Source organism: Balearica regulorum, chromosome 18 (genome assembly GCF_011004875.1).
Source record: "Balearica regulorum gibbericeps isolate bBalReg1 chromosome 18, bBalReg1.pri, whole genome shotgun sequence".
Classification (NCBI taxonomy): Eukaryota; Metazoa; Chordata; class Aves; order Gruiformes; family Gruidae; genus Balearica; species Balearica regulorum.
The window spans coordinates 6,901,992-6,912,775 of record NC_046201.1 but is presented as its reverse complement, the minus strand read 5'-3'; the positions used below and the strand labels follow the sequence as shown (position 1 = coordinate 6,912,775).

General features: G+C 46.6%; 1 long non-coding RNA gene across 1 annotated transcript; it reads left to right on the top strand.

Annotated features, from left to right (window-relative positions):
* The first annotated feature begins 3,264 nt into the window (after nt 1-3,264).
* Nucleotides 3,265-8,515, top strand: LOC142604453 (uncharacterized). Its single transcript, XR_012838333.1, has 3 exons — nt 3,265-3,483; nt 7,770-7,932; nt 8,248-8,515. It is a non-coding gene; the product is annotated as an uncharacterized LOC142604453 (long non-coding RNA).
* The last annotated feature ends 2,269 nt before the right edge of the window (nt 8,516-10,784 follow it).

Below are 10,784 nucleotides of genomic sequence, written 5' to 3'. Positions count from 1 at the left end.
AAATATCTGAGGAAATCATTAAACTGCACAAACCAGCAGCGGGCTTTAGAAAAAGAAACTTTGACTTGTGCTAATTCAGCATTTACACGTAGATGAAAGATACTTCGGCTCCAGGAACCTGATTTGCGATGGATTTTTTTCTCCCCAACTCACACTACAAAAGCTGCCACCGGGTCAGCAGGTTCAGCCTCACACATTTTCCCTTTGGTCTGGCCCAAACCCGGGTTATTTTACAAACCGGGGTGGGAGGGACCCTGCGGGTAACCCCCGTGCCCTGGAGCAGGCTGTGCCTGTGTGCCCCCGGGTGCGCGGGGGCTCCGGCCGGGAGAAGCCCCCGATCAAATGTTGCTGCTCTCAGCGACGAGCACCCCGCGTATAAATAACCCCAGATCCCCTTACTTCACGACCTTCATTTCTCAGCCCTGCCAGACCAGCTCTGTGCAACCCAAAACTTAGCGTATTCACACCTCCACCCCAGACAAGCCGTCCCTGTGGTTTTTGGGCTCCCATCCCAGCACGGGGTGATGGCGATGTGTCCCCTCACACCCCCACCCCCCCAGGGAACCAGCCGCCCCCAAAGCAGCCGTGTGGCAGCAAGGGGATCGTCTCCGGATGAGCACGGCTCAGGCAGATTCAGTTTCGGCGCCATTGGGGGGGGTTTGCCAGGAGATGGGGTGTATGGGGGGGGGTTAACCAGTGTGGCTTGATAAATGGGGTTCGCGTGTTCTCAGATGTCCTAACACAAAATAGGAAACTTCAGGTAGAGTTTACATGAAACACAGCTGTGCTTGGAAAACTTTTTTTTTTAAAAAACAGGTCCTTTGAATGCTAAATTCACTGCAGATAAAATTATTGAAATGCACGTCACAGAGCGCAGATCGTGCCCTCTCCCCCTCCCCAGACTTTCATCAAGAGGAGATTTCCTGGTTAGACTTAGACTTTCAAATCTTAGGCCAGGCTGGCAGCGTTTCAAGTCGACTGGGGCTGATTTGGAGCTCGGATGCATAAACTCGGTGACCCGAAACAGAAGGAAACGTGGCTGTTCCCACAGCCGAACCTAAAAGGTGCTGCTGAGTGTCGGAGCTCGCTGTGAGCGTGCAGGGTGCGTCTGCCCGAGGCACCCAGGGGAAAAGGGCACCCCGAAAAACAACCCCCCGGCCAAATATCTGCCTGAGCACGCACACAGGCTTATTACCATTTATGATCCATGCAGCGTTCCTCACCAGCTCAAGAAGAAAATGTTATTTCTTTAGGAGACTTGCATTTCCTATGAAGTATAATTGCCCAGATAAATCTCAAGAGCTAGCACAGCTGATCTGTTGGGGTTTTTTCTTGCCATAAAGCATCTACTACCAGGTGTTTTCCTCTCAAATTTGATTTTGAAATTTTATCAGAACAATGAAAATGAATAATGTATAATTCTTTCCTGAGCAATTTATTGTAAATATTAAAGGCTTTAAAAAAAAAAAAAAAATCAGGGTTACCATTGCTATTGCTAAACCTCATGGCACACTTCTGTCCCGTTGCTGGAGTGGCCTAAATCCACCATTTCTTTTTTTCTTTTTTTTTTTTCCCCACAAATACTTAGGAGAAATGCAAAGTTTAAGATTTGCTCGACGCCAGCATCGGCTTTAAAATTCCTGGAAGCACAAGCTTTTGCAGAAGACAAGCGAAAAGGAGCCCTGTGCTGCCACTTCCTTAAATACTCACTAGCAGTACTGGTCAGCTCTGTGAGTAGCAGAACAGAACGCTCAGGTGCATTTTCATATTTGCCACTGCAGGAAAATCCCATTTTGAAATCTCAGCGCTGTCTCATGGAAAAGCTTTTGAGAAAAAGGTTTTTTTTGAGATACAAGACTCTTGGGATTCAGTGACCCTTCCCATACGGCATGTGGGCTTCACCACCACGTCTCTGGGAAACCCACCGGCCGTCATCCCTTCAGCATTGAAGGACATCGAGGTGCTGGAGCGTGTCCAGAGAAGGGCAACAGAGCTGGGGAAGGGTCTGGAGCACAGCTCTGATGGGAGCGGCTGAGGGAACTGGGGGTGTTTAGTCTGGAGAAGAGGAGGCTGAGGGGAGACCTGATTGCTCTCTACAACTCCCTGAAAGGAGGGTGCAGCCAGGTGGGGGTCGGTCTCTTCTCCCAGGTAACTAGCAAAAGGACAAGAGGAAATGGTCTCAAGTTGTGCCAGGGGAGGTTTAGATTGGATATTAGGAAAAATTTCTTCACTGAAAGAGTAGTCAGGCATTAGAACAGGCTTCCCAGAGAGGTGGGGGAGTCACCATCCCTGGAAGTGTTAAAAAAACGTGTAGATGTGGCACTTCAGGACATGATTTAGTAGACATGCTGGTGCTGGGTCAACAGTTGGACTTGATGATCTTAGAGGTCTTTTCCATCTTTAAGATTCTATGATCCAAACCCAATAAAAAGTGCTGGGTCACAAACTTTTGACTACGTGGCAAAGTGAAATATAAAAAAAACCGGCCTTGAAAAGTTCATGGACTTCTGGGTTTGTGCCTTCAGACCCCAGCTAATGCGCAACTTGTGTTACATGTGCTGACGTGAGGGCGAGGGGGTACGCCTGTGCTGTTTGCTGGGGCTCAGCAAAAACCCGCATCCTGCAGACAGCAGAAACAGCAGATGTCAGCGTTTTGTCCCTGCCAGCAGTTCTTGAAGGCTCAAGAGCTTTGCTTTGGTTTTAAAATGGTTCTTTCAGCACTGTCAATGCCCAGGGATATTTTTAAATTAAAAAAAAAAAAAAAAAAGTTGAAAGAAGGGGTCCAGAAATTCTCTTATTTGAATTCCTCATTCAAGCAATAATTCCTTATTGAAGGAATAACATCCAGAACTTTGTAAATTTTTAGTTTTTTAATGGAATGCTCTAAGGGCACCGTACTTTTCAGATGATGGTTCTTCACAGCCAGGGGTTTAGAGCTGTGCCTATTTAAGAAACCAGAGCGTTCAGGCGAAGCCTGGGTTCCTCAGTATTTATTTGGCCAAGTCGGTTTCAAAACCAGGTATTTTGCAACTCAGCACCATCAGTTTGAGACTGAAGCTTTGCGGTGTTTCAGCCGTGCCTGCTTTTGGCAAGAAACATCAGCTGGATCTGGGCAAACTCCTGTTGTGTTTTAAGCACAAGCTGTTCTTCACAGAGGTCTTAATTTCTCTATATGTGAAGGTTACACATATCTCTCTATGTGTAACCTTCAATCTTGGTAACACTGAGCTGCTGCTGGACACCGAACAGCCATCGGGGTCTGAATGGGCCAGTGTTGTGCTCCACAACTTCAAAGTCATTTTAAATAGTGAGACCGCTTGTGCTATTTGGGAGCTCGGAGGGAATCCCAGCTCATCCCAAAAATATTTCCATGGCGTGCTCGTCCTGACCAGCAGCAGGTACCCTCAGAAACACAGCAAGATGATTAATGGCTCCACGAGGCATTAATAGTCCTGTCAAGAGTACCTACCCTAACCCATAAAGGTAACCCTAACCCTAAGATATAATCCTTAAATGTAATTTTAATTCTTTAAGTCTAACCGTAATGTGCATTTTAATGTCGGTATTATAACTTTAAATTTTCGAAATGGCTGACTTCCGGTTCTGTTGTGGCACTTCCGGTCGCGGGGTGTAGTGTTTCTAGTCGGAATTTGGGGATTTCCGGTGTTAGTGGAGGACTTCTGGTCATGGAGACTGTTGTTCTGGGCGTTTTGGAGGGTACTTCGGGCAATGTTTCTCGTCGGATTAGGAAGACTTCTGCTGTCCCACGGAGGACTTCCGGTCATAGAGTAGCTCCTCTTGGTCATAGAGCTTTTAAAATGGAGGGCTTGGAGGACTTGGGGATCATAGAGACTGTGGTCGTGTTGCTGGACGGGATGAGTTTTAGTTCCTGTCTATGGTGGTGGAGCTTGTATCGATGGTCTTTTCGGTCCTAGGAGGGTTCAATGTTGTTTGATTCCTCTTGCGTTTTGCTGGAGTCCTCTTGTAGTGCTGTGACAATGATTTTTATTGTGGGGGTTTTTATATTTTTTGTAGTATACATTAGGGGTTTTTTTGGGTTATGTTAGTGTTGTTGGAGGTTTGTGATTTTTAATATGTGGGGTTCTGTGGTTTTGTTTTTTTAATTGTTTGGGTTTTTGGGAGATCTGTGTCTTTGGGCCTTGCAGTAATTCGTTGGGTTAGGTGAGACATGACCGCAAGAGACAGAAACATCTATGATGCTCTGCATGCCAAACAGATCTATGGTTTAAGCTATAACTGCAAGAGAATAAGGGTGATTGATGAGCACACCACCGATGAGGACAGGTATTCAAGACTCAGGAGGTCTAATAAGGTACCTGCTGATCACAGAAAGCTCTGGAGGCATCAAGACCTGAGGAAGGGATGGTGTAGAACATGGGACAGCACAACCTACACAACACAACCACACACAGGCTGGAGCGGCCCTGCCTGGCACAGACTAGCATTGTGCTGACAAGTAACCCGCTCCCTTTGCCTGCCCAAAGGGGACTGCTCCTGGGCAGTCCTCTCCTATACATTAACTTTAAAAAAACCATCTCCTGCAACTCCCAAACTTGTCCCGACCCGCCTTCTTATGGTGCTCTGCTCACCTCCTCTGCCGCTCTTTGGTGCGCATCTTGTCTGTCTGCATCTGAAGAAAAAAAAAAAAAACCAAGTTATTAAACAAGTCACCGGGATGCTGAACTAGAGCTTAACAGTTCCAGAGCTCTTGTTCCCATTTAGGAATACCATCCAGAGCCCAACTACAGACCACCATTAAAAGACACCCCCAAACTTTAAGCCCTACACAGACAAGCCTTGGACACCTTTGAGGTTCAGTCTGCTTTCACTACCCCTCAACACCCCCCCGAGATGGCTCCCGTCATCTCCACAGACCACTGTGGAAAAAGACACTCCACACAGCCTGCCAACGGCTACTCCATCTGAGGCGACTACACAACCTTTGCACAAGGAGCCTGGGCATATCGACACACTAACCAGACGCTCTTATTGCTATTCCACCTAACCCTGACTCGACACCCCCAGGCAGAGCAGTTCCACGCCCATCACATGCACACACAGACCAACACTACGCAGAACGCTACAAACAAAGTGACTCAAGGATGAGAGAAAACTCTCAGCAAGAGGAATGACTCCTGGACCAGAGAGGCTGCCAAGCAAGACAACCTACGGGGCGCAACGCCCAGGTGAGGAAGCTCTATGGCAAGCCCAGAAAAGAATTGACTGTGATGGCCCGTTATAAGAAGTTACTGTCAAAACTGAGGTGAGGGATGCGCAAGATGCCTGGCTTCAAGACCTAAGAATGTAAGGATGCAGGGAAGAAGCCCCAGTCCCTGAAAATAGATGGCTGGAGAGCAGAGCTCCCAACGCAGCCTGGGATGAGGCTGCAAAAAGAGGACCCACCAGAAACTTCTGAGATGCAAGACTGATCCACGGTGTAAGCTTGCTATGCAAGCAAAGAAGCGCCCGACGGGCCCTAAACCGATGAGTACAGGCATTCGAGACTCTAGGGATGGCGCCCGAGAAGTGTGTCGTGCCCCTTGAGCGCAAAGATGGGAATTGAGACCTGAGAAAGGGCTAAGACACAGAGGACAAGATACACAATAAACATACCACAGACACAGGCTGGAGCTGCCCTGCCCAGTCTAGCATCATGCTGACAAGTAACCCGCTCCCTTTGCCTGCCCAAAGGGGACTGCTCCCAGACAGCCCTCTTCCCCTACACTGACTTAAAACCCCTCCCCTGCAACCCCCAAACTTGCTCCCTCCTCATCCCACTCCCTGCCCGGCCATGGTCACTCAACTTAGCTCCTTCTCAGGAGAAAGGTCAGACACAAAGTGCAAAATTAAGCCAGAACAGGAGCAAGCTGTGTTGGGGTGGAACACAGGACTGGAAGTCAGGAGGGCCAAACGATGTCCAGACTTGCCACAAATATTGTTTAGTTTGCACTACAGTTGCTTTTAGAAGCCCTGACGTTAACCCCTGGCACTGAACTGCACAGAGCGTCCCTGCTCCGAAGATCTAACTATTGCACGGAGTTACTGTGTGCCTCGGAGGAGGGCTGAGGCTGCACAAATGCTGCAGGAGTGCCTGGCCTCTACACGCAGAGGCCGTTTGGGTGTCACACTAATTGCCCTAGCCATGTTTTTGTATAAACTGCTGTTAACTGGCAAAGGCTGAGCAGGCTGCTTGCCCCATCCAGCGTTCAGCGCAGCGGCTTTGTGAGGCAGAGATACAGGGGCCCTTTAAAACTTGCATGAATGAGGCTCTCATAAATTCCATATTTGAGAAACTCTGGCCATGTCCTTTGGTCATAAAAAGAAATTAAAACTGCATATAACATTCAGTACCCTGTAATCCTGCTGCACAGCCTTGTGCCTGCATAAATCAGAGCCGCTCATGAATATTGCACTGTACCTGCAGCTGCCTGACCCACATGTTTAAAAAAAGATAAATAAAATGAAAACAAAGCGACAGTCACATAGAGGCTTCACAAACAGCACCTGCTTTCTGAAAGCCTGAAAGGTCACCAAAAGCAACCTGAGAAGTGCACAGATTTCAGGGACCTGATCAAAGCCTTAAAAGGAGGAGAGAGCGTATTTTTTTCTTCCTCTCTTGCAACAGCGAAGAAAGCCCTGTAACACACGACAAATCCTCTGGCAGGAGTTCTGTGGTCATGGAGAGGGACAAGCTGCAGAACACCCTGAGGGTGGCAAGGAGCAAGGAAGAAAAGCTATTTTATAAGCCTAGGGGGGAAGCAAGACCTGAGCTTCAACAGTAAGATGTTTTTCCACCAGAAATAACTCACAAAAGTTTAGGATTTCAAATTTTGTCTTGATAAAAGATAAGGATCCATTCCATTTTTTTAATCCCCAAATTTTACAGAATAAAAATCTAGCTGCTTCTCCAGCTCCAAAACAGCGACCAGGGATAGCTGCTATTAGCAACTTCCCGGGAGACCTGGAAAACTCATCACAGTGCTCAAGGGGTGGTTTTTGTTGCAGAATCTTGAGTAACAGGTAGCAAAAAATTCGGCCAAGACATCCTCCTCTGTCCCCTTCACCTTCCCCGTTTTGTTTGCTGCCCAGCAGGTCTCACTCCCAGAGTTTGTGCATGGGAACAGCACAAAGGCAGGTAAGAGACAGTGAAAAGCACAGGGTAAACTCACCTTCTCTGGACGGATCAGAGACCACAGCGCAAGATTGTCACACTCTGGCCATTTACCTGCTTCACAACCTTTGCCAGGTTAGTTTGCTTCTGCCTCAGTTTCCCCACTTGTGTGAATAGCAAACCTTTAGCTACTTCAAACTCCTTGGCGTCCACCAATCGCCCTAGAAGGTACCTGAGCTTTGACCTGTACGATTTTACGTGGGGGGTTGTACAGCCTTGCTGCATACTACCTTCCCACCAAACAACAGATTTTTTTTTTTTTCCTCTAGTAACAGCAACCTCCTTTCAGCTCCTCACTGCTACTCACGTCACAGCTTCTCCTACATCAACCAGAAACACAACGCAGCATTGTGACCCCCCCCCATTGCTGTATTGCAAAATCCTGCCTCTTAAAACATTAAGCAAAGATTTGTATTGTAGCCAATGAAAGGGTATTGAGTGCTTTTTCCATTGCCATTAATTGAGTGAAGAGAAAACAGACTCTGCTGCTGTCATACCACATCAAAATAATTAGCTCAACTATAAATAGCTCAGCTTACTTTTTTCTTTTCCTCTTTTTTTTTTTTTTTTTTTTAAGGTCAAGACTGCAGCCAAAAGGAGCAGCAGCACATCCCAGAAGAACATCCCTCTCTTCTGCTTGGATTCAGATAAACCAGTGAGACAAGGAAGTGCATCTGTAATCAATGATCCCAAGGCCACACAATTACATCATAATTAGAGAAATAATTAGTCCCATTTAGGTAAGAAGAGGGGGGAAAAGACTGTTAGCAGCCCACATCTATGCCAATTCATGTTAGCTTAATTAATGAGCGTTTTCAAACCAATTTTAGCTAACTGCCTTTGTTTTTGCTGGATGATGCTTCTGTATCGTTAGCTTATTCTTTAATCACTTCAACATTAAGCAGAGCTTCTACATGAGTAAAATGAGTGGAACAAGCTGTGACACCAAGGCATTTTCTTCACCTTAATTAAGGGCTTTCAAACCCCAAGCCAGTGGGAGCCCTGCCCTTGCATTTGCTGCAGCTGACCCTCATCCCCTCTGTCACCCGTTAGAGGTTATATCCCGAATATCCCAGTACCTCTGGATGGCACTGTATCAAGGTACTGTGAAGAGCAATAAAAATAAGCAGTTGGAGCAACACAGCACAGTGCAGGCTCTTTTACTCTGCTCCTGGACATATAAAATGGACATGGCTGTGAGAAAGCTATCTATTGCTTGACCCAAGTGGCGGCCACGCTGCGTTCCCATACCTTTCCTGCTGCATTGGCTTTGCCATCATTTCAGGATTGTCACCGTGTCACAGCAATTAATTGTTGTCAGCAGCCAACAGATCAAATCCACACTAGATGCATATAATATATAGTTGCATTAATTAGAAGAGGTCCCTGAAGTTTCTGTAGGGGTGGTCTAACAGAGCTGTTTGTGTGAGGTTATTGTTATCCCCTGGGAAGCCCTGATGGCTGCACTCAGGTATTAAACTCCTTTTGAGTGATGTTTATTTTGTGCAAGACACAGTCTCAGTTCCAATCCGAGGGTTGCACAATGGCATATTTAGATCTGTCTCTAGCTGCTGTATGAAACCTGAAATACTCCTTTTCTTCCGTTGTAATTTCCCAACTCTTTGTAACATTGCAAGTCACAGAAGCCTCACCACGCTCACTCAGGGCCTTTCTGCAGCAACGTGCGAGGAGGGACTGAAGTCTCCACTGTTCAAAGCGAAAGAAGATTTTCTGCAATCATGGAGTTTTCACAGGAGCCGGTGGGAGTTAAATATCCAGCTTGAAAAATATATTTGTGCTCTGGCAGGTCTTCAAGTGGTTCCTGACTTACCCGCAGATATTTTTTCCTGCCTCGTCTCACATGCAACCATATTTTCCAGATACACTTATCTACCTGCCATATGCAATGATGTATAACCCTGAAGAAAGCAAAGTAGGTGATTACCTTTCCCCAGTCAAGTGCAGCAGAAAGGTCAGATTTAATATGAAGCTGAGAGGCGATGAAATGACACAGAAAATGTACAAAAATAGAGCATAGCCACACTGAAAGGCAAGCGTGTCTGCTCGTCTGGGTGAAACACCCAGCAGCACAAACGTACCATTCATCTCCACAGAGGCTCTTTATGGCTCCCTGGTCTTAGATTTGGGACGTGGCTCCGCTTCCACAGGAGATACGTTTTTAGGAAGATCCTGTGAATTAAGCAGGTGAATCATTGCCATCTGCGTGGCCTCCAGCCCCCCCTTACTTCCCCCCCGGAGAGCCCAATCCTGGAGCATCCCCCCTGCCCTGGCCAGGCTGCGTCCAGCTCCGCGCAGAACCAGTGACATCCAGCGGCCGGCCGGCTCCCTCGTCTTCCCCCAAGGAGGGCGGGGGGGGGGGGGGGGAGCTGGATTCCACTTGGATTGTCCCAGGCTTTTACAATGGAAAAGATACTTTTTCCCAGTCCCACCCTTCCAATGGCTGGGGAGCTGCCACACGTTCTATATGCAGTGTTACAGTTATTTATTTTAGTCTTGGTAGTGTCTTAGTCCGAGCATTGCTGGACTCTTAGAAAACAGGCAGTTTGTTGATGTAAATGGAAATAAATGCACAATGCAGCAGCTCCCTGCGTGCAGAGGAATACAGTGGCAGACCCTTCCCATGCCCTAAATGCGACGGGATATTTCACAGCTTCCTTATCTAAATTAGATTCTGCTATGCACATTTTTTATTCCAAGTCCCCCCTAAAGCCTGCAGCAGATTTCAAGGAGAAATTCTGACTGCTCACTAGGGTTCGAGCCCCAGATCCAAAACACTTATGTCAAAGATTCAAGATCAGCCACAGAACATAGGAACACCTTTTAAAAGAATTTTGCAGTTGAGAACTGGCTCCTGCTTTTACTCTCCTGCCTCATTTTTGAGTTCAGGATTCAAAGTGCCTTTCCAAACTCAGCTCCGGGCAGACCTGCTTGGATGGATAAATGCCCTGAAGGTTATGGGTAAGACATCAAACTTGGACGTGGTTATTCTTAAAGTTAAGAAAGGAATGTTTCTGGAGATATCTCTGATAAGTCGATAAGAAATAATGGAGAATTGTTTCTTTTAAATACAAAGAACAATTCAGTCATAGTATGACTCGTGATAGAGACATTATGAAAGTTATCAGATGAAAGTCTGCATGCTAAATCTTTTTAATATTGAAGAGACATGTAACAATTTACTGTCCATGCTAAAGCCTGAGCTTCCTGGAAGAGTATCTTGGCTTGCTTCTGCTGCTCTGCATTCCGCCTATCTGCCTCTGTCTTCTAAATGAGTGCCATGAATCACAGTCTAATAATAATTTTTTAAAGAATTACTTCTTTCCTAGGAAGTCCGATCAATCCCAGTTAAAAGTGAACTCTGTGAATCTGCCAAATATTTAGAGAATAAATCTAAAACCCAATAGTGATCTGCTTCCTTTATCTGCAAATATTGGGTGTGATCCAGATACCAGCACTCCCGTCATCTCCTGTGGGCCCACGGGGTGCAGCTTATCAGGGGAGTTTTCACGGAAAAGGAAAAATTACATGTAGAACCAAAACCATATTCCAAAAAACCACTAACAGCTAATTC